The following is a 13,855-nucleotide window of genomic DNA, read 5'->3' on the forward strand; positions in this document are numbered from 1 at the left end:
TTAGTGTAACTATTTTTGTTACAACTTGGGCTAAATGATATCTAGGATTTATCTGTTCTTTTCACCTACACGTAAAGCAAACTTGGAAGAAATTTGAAATTGAAATTGTTTTTTTGAAATCTGTATGTTTGCCTAGTTTTAAAAAAAAAAGGTGTATATAATTAAAACATTTGTAAATTAAAAAAAAATTGAGAATGGTAGAAGTCAGTAGTTGTGCAAGAGAATTCTTAAGCTTAAAAAAAATCTATTAAGTCAAAGAAATGTACGTAAGAGTTTAAAAGAGCAGGACCTAATAGACATATGGCCAAAGCAGATAAATTACATGGAGCATGCAGACATTAGAAATCTGGGGGATGTTGATCGTTAATGTGGCTATTAATGTGAAGAGGAGAGTAGTTAGTTGCATTATATAGACTTCTATAATCAATTATCCTATGTTTTATCTTCTCAGAAAAAAAGTCAAGGTGTAACTGAAACCTAAAAAGAACTAATCAAACCTACTCTTAATTTTTATGAGGGCAATTTACCAAGTCAGAGGAATCCCAAAATATACATTTATTCTATAGGAGTGAAGTTTTGGGTGATAAGCAGTAAGACTTGAGGAGTAGAATAACACGTGTGATATTTGAATCTCTTCTTTCAGTTCAGGGTCATAACTCTGGAAAGGGAAAAGGATGGGGACTGTGAGCAGCTGACTACATGGATGGTGTCAAGGAATAGATTATTGTTTATGGCACCAAAGAAATGGGCTCTTAGGAAGGTCATACCCTATCTCAGATCATGGTTTCTCTAAACTTATGAGCCCTCAGTAAGGTACACTGTCCTAAGTATCTTTTTAGGAATAACTTGTTTAATTCTTTTAACAATCCTGTAAAAAACTGTGTCTAAAGATCTCCTGTTTATTGATAAGTTAACTGAAGTTTAGACAAATTATCTAAATTAATAAAACTCAAGAACAACGGGGGTCAGAAAACAAACTCTGGCCTGTAACATAACTGCTTTCCTCCGAAGGATCAGAAGTATGCATTTGGCAGGTGACTTTCCACTTAACATAAAATGGTTTTATTCATTCATGCATTCACTTTTTAAATTCATATTTATTTATTCATTTAACAAACACCCTCTGAGGTTCTCTGAACATGAGGCTTTGCAGAAGATGGAGAGAGAAACATCAGTGGGAATGGTGTCCTGAAAGGCTTAGCTGAAAGGAAAAGATAAATTATTTAAATAAAAGGATAAACATGGACATCAATTTGGAATAATTGGATGACATAGACAGAGGTACAATTATGCTCAGTAATTATCAGGAAGAAACTAAAGAAAGAATAACAATAGAATTGATTTTGTGTCTCTGTATACCAGTATAATGAGTATATGTAACATAAAAAAAGGAACTTGAAATTCTAACAAATGTAGTTGAATATAATCCCACAGGCACCAATAAACATTATTTGAAGTACCTATTTTGATCCAGAGAAGTGAGTTGAAGGGGTGAAAAGACTTGACACTCTTCTTTTTTTTTTTTTTTAATTTTATTTATTTGACAGAGAGAGATCACAAGCAGACAGAGAGGCAGGCAGGGAGAGAGAGAGAGAAAGAGAGAGAGGGAGAGAGAAGCAGGCTTCTCGCTGAGCAGAGAGCCCGATGCGGGACTCAATCCCAGGACCCTGAGATCATGACCTGAGCCGAAGGCAGCGGCTTAACCCACTGAGCCACCCAGGTGCCCCCAAGACTTGACACTTTTAAGGGACATACCCAAGTGGAAACTTAAGGGTCTAAATGGAAAAGCTTCCTGGTACATATTTATGTGAGAAAAAAAGGAGGGACAGGTACAATGTTCTTGTATGTCTGCCATATGTTCTTAAGGCTGACTAATGTTATGGGTGAGGTTCTTTGATCTAAACTGTTTAAGAAAACTGTTTAAGAAAACACTGTTTGAGAAAACTCATGCATAAATAAAAGTTACATGTCTCTAACTCCATCACTACATACACACTTTGTTTCTACCCTTTTCTTTCCTTTTTTTTAACCAAAATTCAAAGAAGAAAAATATGTATTCAATTAACTGTATATGTTTAGGTTACCATTCACCACCTAAAGTGTTACACTTCTAATCTAAACACTCTTCTTAAATGACTCTTACTAAAGCAATAATGAAGGCCAAATTTCTGTTTCATCATCTTGGAACACTCTGAAGAACATTTCACATTTCTGACCCTTTGTTCCTTTGTTCTCAGCACCTTGCTCCATCTCTTAAGTTTCTCAGCCAATTTTTCTTACTGAATTTTTTGTGCCTCTTGCAGAACTGTTGGGGTTCTTCTAAGTATCCATTATTGGTCATTCTTTTGTGTCCCTCTTTTCTCCCATGTTTTATCTATCATTAAAACATTGATAAATTCCAAATGTGCATCTCCAGTTTATTACTTTCTTTTGAACTCCAAATCTATATATCTAGTTGGTTACTAAAACTGCCACTTAGAGAAGCTACAGGATTCAAAACTCAATACATTAAAATTTTACTATTACTATTCCTTTACTACCTCTTCAGATTTCTTCATTTTAGTTAAGGGCATCATCACCCTACTACAAAATCTTCACTGCCTTATCTTCAAAGGTTTAGTTAACTACTGAAGTCTTGCTGTTAACAAACCCCTCAGTTTTGGTTCAAAATTGTATCTTCTAATATTGGTCATATGTCTTTCCATCACATTATCTCAGGGCCCAGCTACACAGAATTTATTGCTTATTGCCACCCATGTTGTTATAGACACAATGTTTTATATTCAGAATATGTATTCACCCCAGTTAAAACCTTCTTTGACTCTCTCTGGAAGAGTTGGCAACTTTCACTAACATCCACTTTTTTTTTTTTTTAAACTAATGTTAGTTGCTTTTATTTTGAGAGAAGTCAATGTAAATGCTGTTAGATTTTTATTAATTTCCAACAAAATCAATTTAGAAACAAAAGCAATACTAGAGATAAAATGGAACAACTTAATAAGTTTCTATTGGGCAAAAGGATATAAAATTTTTAAATTTGTATGTATTTCTTAAGTTAACCTAATGAAGACAAAAATAATTATGGATCTAAAAGGAAAGAAAAAAAACCCTCAAAATTATAGTGGGAGATTATAGCATTCATCTTCCAGCATGATTAACACATATAATATAATTTATGTCTACAGAGCTGTGCACACAATTACAGAATATATATTGCTTTCAGACTCACACAGAACATTTGCAAAAGTTGACCAGTCGCTGGATTATAAAGCAAGTTTCAATACTTTGTAGGATTTATATTATGTAGCTTAACTGCATTGTGTACAAATTAATTTGAACTAGAAAATCTCTCTATATTAGGAAAATCAAAATGCATGTTTTTGGAATATTCTTGAGAAAAAAATTTGACTTGAAGACATTCACAAATGAATGAAAGTTAAAATGCTATGTAACAAAAGTAAAGCCAATGTTAGATGAAAGTGTATTTTAAGTACATGTATAAGAAAAGAATAAGGCAGAAAATCAGTTATAAACATCTGTCTCCAGGAGTTGGGAGAACACAATACATTTAACCCAAATACAGATGAAGAGGAGAAATAATGAAAATCAAGAGGTAATATAATGAAAAATATTACTATGTACATTGTACCAAACATACAATAGAGAGGATCAACAAACCAAAATTAGTTCTTTGAATAAACTGATAAAAGTGGGAGATATTGACGTGACTGACCAAGTTAAAAAAAATGAGAGGGGTCAAAAATAACTGTGAGTTGGAATAAAATGTCAAATCTCTATAAGTACTAAAGATATTAAAAAGACACTGAGAAGCTGTTCAAAATTACTTTTAAAAATTGGAATTTTGAATGCAATAAATTTTTAGTAAAACACAATTTAAAACTGACAAGAGAAAGAAGACAATCTAAGTAATTTTATACCTATTAAAGAAATGTAAAGAATAATAAAAAACCTGTATAAATAAAACTCTTAGTATAGAAAGAATCTTTCTTAATATGATAAAGTGTATCTACCTAACACCCATAACAAATACTGGACTTAGTAGTAAAATTTTCCCCTTGAGATCAATAAATGGATGCCCAGTATCACCTCTTCTAGTCCTGGTAGTCCTAGGAAGTGCAAAAATGCAAAATATAGACAGATGTGCATGTCTACATGTCTGTGTGCCTACATGCAAACATGCATGCATACATATAAACACATTTTTATAGTTTAAGGATTTAAAAATAACATATGAAACATATTATTTGTATTTGATGTGAGAGTACAGCTAGTGAATTAGAAATAAGATACAGATAAATTGTCGGGACGCCTGGGTGGCTCAGTTGGTTGGACGACTGCCTTCGGCTCAGGGCGTGATCCTGGAGTCCCGGGATCGAGTCCCACATCAGGCTCCCAGCTCCATGGGGAGTCTGCTTCGCTCTCTGACCTTCTTCTCGCTCATGCTCTCTCTCACTGTCTCTCTCTCTCTCAAATAAATAAATAAAAAATCTTTAAAAAAAAAAAAAAAGATACAGATAAATTGTCAATTTTAATGTATGGTTCTACCAAGGTTTCTCAATATCAGGTCAACTAAAATCAATTGCATTTCTACATACAAATAATAAATAACAAATAAAAGTGCTACATCTAATAAAATAAAAATATCAAATAGATAAAAGCAGTAAAGTGAAATGGTAATGAATTCTGATTTTTGACACATTTAAAATATTGAAACTTAAAGTGTTTAATGTATCTCTTCATTTTAAATACTTTTTAGTTACTTTAATGTTATAGGCAATATTAACTAAAATTTAGCAAAAGTAAAAAAATAAAGAAATAAAAGTAAAGACACTTGGTCAGTAGGAATGCAAACTGGTGGAGTAACTCCTGAAAACAGTATGGAGTTTCCTTATAAAGTTAAAAATAAAACTACCCTATGATCCAGCGATTGCACTACTAGATATGTACCAAAAAAAACCACAAAAAGACTAATTTAGAGGGATACATGCACCCTGATGTTTATAGCAGCATTATCTACAATAGCCAAATTATGGAAACAGTCCAAGTGTCCAGTGACAGAAGAATGGATAAAGAAGATGTTATACAAAGATACAGATGTAGTGAAAAGAAGGGCCATCTGTACCCCAATGTTCATAACAGTGATGGCCAAAGTCGCCAAAATGAAAAGACCAAGATGCCCTTCAACGGACTAATGGGTAAGGAAGATACAGTCCATATATACAACAGAGTATTATGCCTCCATCAGAAAGGATGAATACCCAACTTTTGTATCATCATGGATGAGACTGGAGGAGATTATGCTGAGTGAAATATGTCAAGCAGAGAGAGTCAAGTATCATATGGTTTCACTTAACTTGTGGAGCATAAGGAATAACACAGAGAATATGGGAAGATGGAGAGGAGAAACAAGTTGGGGGAAATTGGAGGGGGAGATGAACCATGAGAGACTGTGCACTCTGAGAAACAAACTGAAAGGTTTTGGAAGGGAGAATGGTCGGGGTTGGGTGAGTCTGGTGGTGGGTACTATGGAGGGCATGTATTGCACGGAGCACTGGGTATGGTGCATAAACAATGAATTCTGAAACACTGAAAAAATAAATAAATAAATAAAAATCTTAAAGAATGAAATCTTGCCATTTGCAATGATGTGATTGGAGCTAGAGAGTATTACACTAAACAAAATAAATCAGTCAGAGAAGGACAAATACCATATGATTTTACTCATAAAAGTAAAAATAAAGAATTAATGTCCATGGGGCACCTGGGTTGCTCAGTTGGTAAAGCTTCTGTCTTCAGCTCAGGTCATTATCTCAGGGCCTTGGGAAGGAGTCCTACAGCAGGCTCTCTGCTCTGCAGCGGAGTCTTCTTCTCCCTCTCACTCAGCCCCTGCTTGTGTGCTCTCTCTCTCATTCACTCTTTCTCACTCAAATAAATAAATAATTGAAAATTTCTTTTTTTTTTTTTTATTTATTTGAGAGAGAGAGACAGTGAGACAGAGCATGAGCGAGGAGAAGGTCAGAGAGCAAAGCAGACTCCCCATGGAGCTGGGAGCCTGATGTGGGACTCGATCCCGGGACTCCAGGATCACGCCCTGAGCCGAAGGCAGTCGTCCAACCAACTGCGCCACCCAGGCGTCCCTTGAAAATTTCTTTTAAAGAAAGAATTAATGACCAGAATTTAAAGAGTAGTGAGAATGTAACAATAAAAAGACAAGCAGCCCAATTGAAAAGTGGACAAAGGATTTGAATAGTCATTTCTCCAAAGTTCTACAAATAGTGACCACATAAAAAAAAGTACTCAACATCAACATCATTAGTCATTAGGGAAAAGCAAATCACAACTGCAGTGAGATAGCACCACTGTCTATAATTATAATGTCTACGATGTCACTGTCTATAATGGCCATAATTTGTTTTTTAGTGGAAAATAATAAGTGTTGAAAAGTATATGGAGAAATCATAATCCTCATATATTGCTGGTAAGAATGTAGAATGGTGTACTCACTGTGGAAAATAATTTGACAGTTTCTCAAACAGTTAATCATAAAATTATCATATGGCCCAAAAATTCCACTCCTAAATAGGAGTCCCAAGAGGACTGAAAACATATTTTTACACAATAACTTGTACATAAATGTTTATAATAGCATTGCTCATAACAGCCAGAAAGTGAAAAACAGCCAAACTATCCCTCTGTTAATGAATGAATAATAAAATATGCCATAGTCCTTCTGTGGAATATTACTAAGCAATAAAAAGGTAAGGAATGCTGTATGTGCCACAACACAGCTGGTCTTTGAAAACATTATGCTAATTGAAATAAGCTACACAAAAATGTCTGCATAATTCCATGTCTTTGAAATATTCAAAATAGTCATATCCCTGGATATAGATTAGAAACTGCCTGGAAAGGAGGATAAAGGAGAACTAGGATCGGTTATTGATAGGGTTTCCTTTTGAGATGCTGGAAATGTTCTAGATTTAGTGGTGATGCTCTTATAACACTGTGAACGTACCATCAACCACTAAATTGTACAATTTAAAATGGTGAATTTTATTTAATGTTAATTATATTTAACAAGCTTAATAAACTCTTAACGAATGGTAGAAGACACTTCCTACCAGATGCCAAGGTATATTACAAAGTTACATTATGAGAGATGGTGTGATGTAGACAAATAGTCAAATGCAATACATTGACATCTAGAACAAAGCCAACCATCTATGGGCACTTAACTTATGCAAAACTAGCATTGTAGAGCAGTAAGAAAAGTTAAGACATTTTCAGTAAATTTTGTTGAATCAATTTGTAAAATGATGAAATTGTTCCCCAACTCACAAAAAAACCATTAATTTCAAATATTTTTTTATTATATATGAGACACAGAAGGATGATAACATAACAAAACTTTTAGGAGAATGTAGAGAATAAACAGGACACAAAATAAATAAAAATAGATTGTTAAATTTGACTGTAGTAAAATTAAGAATTAATGTTCAACAAAAGTCACAACTAGTGAATAGAAGTTTGAGCCATGAGTGGGAAGTGTATTTTCACCACATGTAACCAGCAAAGGGCTCATAACTAGAAGACATAAAACACTTCTACAAATTAATATGGAGAAGACAACCCACAGAAAATGGAAAGAAAATTGAAAATATTTGCTTAGTATATATAAAAAACATATATGTACATACATGACTAATACATGAAAATACACTAAAACTCAATAATCAAGGAAATGTAAAATTATATTCTACACAGTAAACTAATAACTAAAATCAAGCAGAATACCCATTTTCGGGTGAATGTGTGAAACAATAGCAACTCTCATACATTATTTGGCAAGATTTTCTAAAGTAGAACATATGCACATTTTATGACATAGTAATTTACTCCTATGAAATATCCAACATATACACGTTTTAAAAGGATGCTCATAGAATTATTGCAATTACTAAAGAATTCGTAATTACTAAAGAATTCATAATTACTAAAGAATACAAAGAAACAATCTTTTTATCTGCCAAAGGAGGATTGAGCATATAGATGGTGTAATATCGGTCCAACGGAATATTACAGAGTAATGCAAATTAATGACAGCTACAAGGTGCAAGACAAGTGAATTTCACAAGTGTGGTGCTAAGGGAAAGAAACTAGACATAGAAGAAAATGTAGTGTTTAATTCCAATTATATAAAATTCAAAGCTAAGGCAAAATAAAACTACAGAATGATCAAAAACTCTGGAAACATTAAGTAGCAATATATAATACATAATTTATTGAGATGACAATACACAATGCATTCAAGGACATGACATGATCTGTTCAAAGAGCCAGCCCTCTCTGGCAATGCAGAATCCATATATCCTGCAAACAAAGGCAGAACACGTGGTGTCCATGCTGCATTTCCACAAATCCCCACATATGCAACTGTGTTGTCTCAGATGGTTTGTATTTGCACTTGAACCTGTGCTTTAACATAACCCACAGGAAATAATCAAGTGGGTTCAAACTGTGTGTGTGTGTGTATGCTGTGTACATACATGTGTCTGTGTACACAATGTGTATGTATTTGTGTGTATGCTGTATGTATAAGTATGTGATTATATATTAGGCATATATGCTGTGTGTATGTCTGCATATATATGTGTATAAACATATTCACACTGTGACCAAAGGCTGGGGACGTCTGGTGTCAGCCATGTTCTTGTTCTTTGTGTGGTGATTACAAAAGTGTTTACTTTCTGATAATCTATTGAGCTTTATACATTAGTACTTTTGCAAATTTCTTGTGTGGTTTTCAAATGACAACAAATAAATGACTTAAAATATGGAAAGGAATGAAAATTGGCTTTTTGGCTTGTGAATAAGATCCTAGAACAGAGGCTTCTAGAATACAGTATCCACTTTACACCGGTGAAGACATGCTAAGGAATTCAAAGAACTCTGTCATGAGACAACAGAGTGGAAATATTTGCTCCTCCTAAGTGAAGTGTTAGTCCTCTCAACTGATTCTAGGTGCTAGAGAAGGAATTTTTAATAAATTCATTCTGGGTCATTTATTACCAGTTAGTGATCCAGCATTATAGATATAATTCTGACCGGAGAACCTAATATAAATGCTGTGAGAATAAGGGGAAGTTACTTACCCATATGCACACAAAACCCTAGACATGGTGTCAATTCTTTTTCCCCATATATTATATTTTCCATTCTTTTTCAAAGGAAGATATGTGTTTCAACACTTGTACAAAACATAATTTCAAACTTGATTCCCAAGTCAGAAAGAAAAGGTGATCATCAAATGTTTAAAAAAAACTTTATTTTATAATAAAATGGTTAGAAGTTCAATATTTCTGCTCAAACACAGAGAACGGCAGGCATATTTACAAAAGGCCTCACAATGTTTGCCATTCCCTTTACACAAGACAACATTTATAAAACCTCTGCATCCCATGGCAGGTGCTGGGTCTTCTCTTGGGGATTTCTGGTGTTCAGATATTGTCTTTCATTTGAACTTCAAAAACCTTTAAAAAATAGAAGCTGCGTTTCAATATAATTTGAAAGTTAAAACTCTTTTATTTTTATCATTGTAATATCTTCCATGGATTTACTTTTCAAAAATGAATCAAAGCCCAAACTAATTGCTGTCTGATAGCTAGCAAAGGCAGAAAAATTGGAAAAGCTTTTAAAAATGAAGCTTTGGTTTGCCTCACCCACAGGAAAATTGAATGCAAGTAATAAATAGAGAATTTCAAGTATGTTTAATAATGATATTCCCCTCTTCCATTGAGAACTTAAAGAATAAAACTGAATAACTGCTATGGTCACGTGGGTAATTGGAAATCTGATTTTAGGAGCAAGACTGCATTCCTTTTCTTTGTTTTAATGGCATAATAAAATTTCAAATAAACACATTAATTTAAGTGAAAACATTTTTTCACCCATGAGACTGATTTTCTAAAGTATTCTCATCAGTCTGTAATACTTGCGATGATTTTGTAGAATTATAAAATTTTATTGCATGTATTTTTTAAAGAAAACTAAAATATCCCCCCTTATTATTTTTATTAGGCTTGGATTCCTGGGATCATCTGGTGACTTCAAGAATCTGGTAAGGCACTTTTTTTAATGTAGCATTATCAATATTTTTGTTTTATTTGCCACAAATCTTTGGGAATTTTTGTTTTTGTTTTGCTTTTTTTCCCCCCCTCTCTTAGTCTTAATCCATTTTCTTAAATCCTCCTCATTTCCATCATCTGTAGCTGAATCTCAGAAGGCCAATTGAAGGTCAGTTACATCTTAGTGCATTTAGAATGATTGGATAAATCCAGATACTACTTCCAGATTCAACTTCATGGGTCAGGAAAACATTCCAAGGAGTGGTAGCATTTGTTCCTTAAGGAAATAAAACTCACCATAGAAAGAATCTGAGATAAGAGGATCGTTCAGGTAAAAGGTAGAAAGTATTAATTAAAAGAAAATTTTTCTTTTAATATCAAATGCAAAAATTGCTTCTTGGATAAAAACCATGGGGTCTGAATATGTTGACTAGATTATAATTTTTGTTGTTGTTGCTACAATGTTGGTATTAAGGTTTAAATAGTATAAAACTAGAAACATACTGAAGGCACTGCTCTTTTCACATGGAAACTTTTAAATTTCTTATGGCATTTGCCTGGTACATAGACATGAGAAAGAGAAATTGTTTAATTAAAAAGCTGAGATGTTAAGGTAGAAGTTTTTCTATTGCAACCTAACCCTAACCCTAAAATGAATAAATCTTAGAATCTACCCAGTCTTTTTATTTTTCTCCAGATATTATTGAAAGTTTGACAACATTCAAATTAATATGTTGGGATCCTATTATGTTCTGAATCTCTGCAAGATTATAAAACATTTTCTCTCATATTCTCTTATTTAATTTTCTAAAAAATATAATCTACCTTGGATTTTTATTCTTGTGCAGACTGGGAGTCCCACATTATTTTTTTTTAAATTTCTAGAGTCACTTTTCTATAATACCCAGCTGAGTGTAATATGAAATTCCATCTTGACAGATTGCAGGAGTACTGTCTTAAACACCATTCTATATTAATAACTGGTTATTGCTTGGTTAGAATGGGAGGGTGGTTAGAGTTGAGCACATCTTTTTGTTGTGCATTACCTTTTGCTCCCAAATGTTTTCCATGGTTTCTCAACTAGTACCTTCAGGCCATCTTCTCATGACTTTTCTATGCAACTTCAAACTATCCCAGTCTATACCTTCTGCCAAACAGTAACAGAGTAAACTGTCATATTTAAAAACTATTACTGAAGACTTAGTTTAAGCTAACAGAATTACAGCACAAAAAAGGGAAACTTAAACTTGTATCAGGTCCTACTGCTGCTGAAACCACTGGGTATGCATTCCCAAAGGGGATGGCATTCTCACTTCCTTCCTCAGCACCAACACTCAAATGTATTGTGCAGGTCCACATCCCTTCCAGCAGAATCCACTCTGGTGTTCCTTATATTTGAGTCAGGCCATTTAAGTGTAGAATAGATTAATGTTACAGTGGTCTGCCAGCATTTTGCCCAGCCTACGAAGAAGACCAATTGCTCTTTATCATGCGGACTTTTCCTAGGTATGAGTAGGATATTGCATTACCTTCGGTTAAAGCTATATTGAACTTGCTCCCAAACAACTCTAGGTTACATATTTAGCCATAAATAGGAACGACAGAAACTTGAAGGTTCTATTTTTCTTTAGCAGTTTGTACAACTCCTGATTACATTTTCAGCCACTAGTTATTCTCAGGATGAGAACCCTTCAGTACTTTGTGGGAATGGGAAGCTTCACTTAAGCATTTTTTGGGAAGGAAGAGAGACCTGCGGATCTTACAGACAGCAGAAATTTCATGTCCACATGTCCAGCATTATAAATTTCAGAGTTCCTGTATTTTTTCTAACCCTAAACCTTTTCTTATTTATATTAGTGGAACTTCTTCCTGTAATTATCTTTTATCTTAATTCCACTTTCCTTCCTCATTTAAATTGTCAGTGTGTTCTTCCCAGTTCTGATTATCACAGTTCATTATCTTTTGGGTTTTCTTCCATCTTGTAATTCATCTCCTTTCTAATCCATGTCTCACAAAATAGAGAGATGATTCATTCTAAAAGAACACTCTCAAGACTTATATATCTCACTGTGTTTCTTGTAAGGTTTTTGTTGTTGTTGTTGGTTGTTTTTGGTGTATTTCTTTTCCCCCTAATCTGCTGTGTAAGATCTAATGGAGTCCCACCACACTTATTCAAAGCAATCTTCCTTGCTGACAAACCAGGAAACTCAAAGCTGGTCACATTGCTCAGTTCCTTCCTCTCTCATTCCCCATTGTCACCATTTCTGCTTTTGTGAACAGAGTGATCTTCCAATCTACTCATATACCTGCTTTCTATTCATCCCTCAGTGTGTAGTTTAACTCCCATTTTCTCCTGGGAGTCTTCATTTAAAAAAAAAATATTGTAGTTTTTGATCTTCCCTCCCCAAACTCTTTATTTTCAGGATCACAAATTTCAGCACTTTACCTTATAATGTCACATGCTCTAAGGTTCTTTTGTTATGTATTTTCTATTCAGCAATTTCACAAGCTTTTAAATGAGGTAACAATGTCATTTTGTATTGTTTACTATGGCTTACATAACAAATTTCTCTGTGTTTCATAGTTTTTGAAGAAATATTTTCAGCTGACTAACTTGTTTTGTCTCACCTACACTTATAAAGACCAAATCCAAAATTAATTTCTATAATTGTTTGCTTCTAACCAATTATGACTTTCAAAGAAAGATGATATGAACATGGAAGACTATAATAGTATTACCTGAAACAAATTCTGCATTATATGATTCATTCTAGGAAATTCTTTTTAGAGTAAAATTCAAAGAAAAGAAAATAAGTATAAAATTTAAATCAGAATAGTACTGAAAAATAAATGATAATACACAAGGTGTTACAAAGTAAATAGATAAAAATATACCCTATTCAATTATAACTCTCAGGCTAAAAAAGTAACATTTACTCTGGAACTAAATGTCAGCAATAAAAATTCACTTTAATATAGCAGAGCTAACATTTCCTACATTGAAGTTGAAAATATTTACAGGAAATCATATTGTAGCATTTTTTTCACTTATATAAGATAATGTGTTTAATTCTTACAATTCACTGAATTTTGTATCTGTGTGTGCAATTGCAGCAATCTGTTCCAATTCATAAATTTTATTTTCTGCACCTGGAGTTTGGACCTTTTAAGAGGTCAGAATAATAACATATGCACAATTATGTATGGTTGAAGGGAATTCATATTTTTAAGCAGTCATTGTATATCAGGTGTTAGGCTAGTTGCTTTTTCTGTGTAGTCTCATGTCAACCTTCTAATCATACTTTGAGTCATACATTTTGGCCAGCATTTTAGAGCTAGAATACTAAGGATTAGAGAGGTTAATTATTTCACATGTAATTACTCAGTAAATTAAGATACTGAGATTTCAGTTTATGCCTAGCACTCCAAAGACTCCAGTGAGATGCCTTCCCAAAGAAAACTTACCCCAGTAAGCTTTTAATAAAACCTAATTCTACATTGGTTTTATTGGAGTAATAACCCTGAAAGCTGATACATAAATAGTTAAAAAAGAGATTTATTCTTTGTACTTACACAGTTATTTGAGAAGATGAAAGCTTGCTTATTTTAATTCCAAGGCAGAAAAATTGTTAGAGTGTGCCCAAATTGGGTGTGTGTGCCTGTGTGTGTGTGTGTATCTTTTATGTCATATGTATATCTCTTATATATCT

The 13,855-nt window shown here is 33.5% G+C and overlaps 1 protein-coding gene across 36 annotated transcripts in view; it reads left to right on the forward strand.

The window, feature by feature from the left end:
- The window catches only part of PTPRD (protein tyrosine phosphatase receptor type D), a 2,250,073-nt gene that overhangs the window by 877,264 nt on the left and 1,358,954 nt on the right, over positions 1-13,855 (forward strand). For all 36 annotated transcript variants that reach the window (XM_044265686.1, XM_044265656.1, XM_044265663.1 and 33 more), the window contains one exon: positions 10,099-10,138. The gene's annotated coding sequence lies outside the window, so the exon portion shown is untranslated. The remainder of the gene's footprint in view (positions 1-10,098; positions 10,139-13,855) is intronic.

This window comes from Neovison vison, chromosome 9 (genome assembly GCF_020171115.1).
Source record: "Neovison vison isolate M4711 chromosome 9, ASM_NN_V1, whole genome shotgun sequence".
Taxonomy (NCBI): Eukaryota; Metazoa; Chordata; class Mammalia; order Carnivora; family Mustelidae; genus Neogale; species Neogale vison.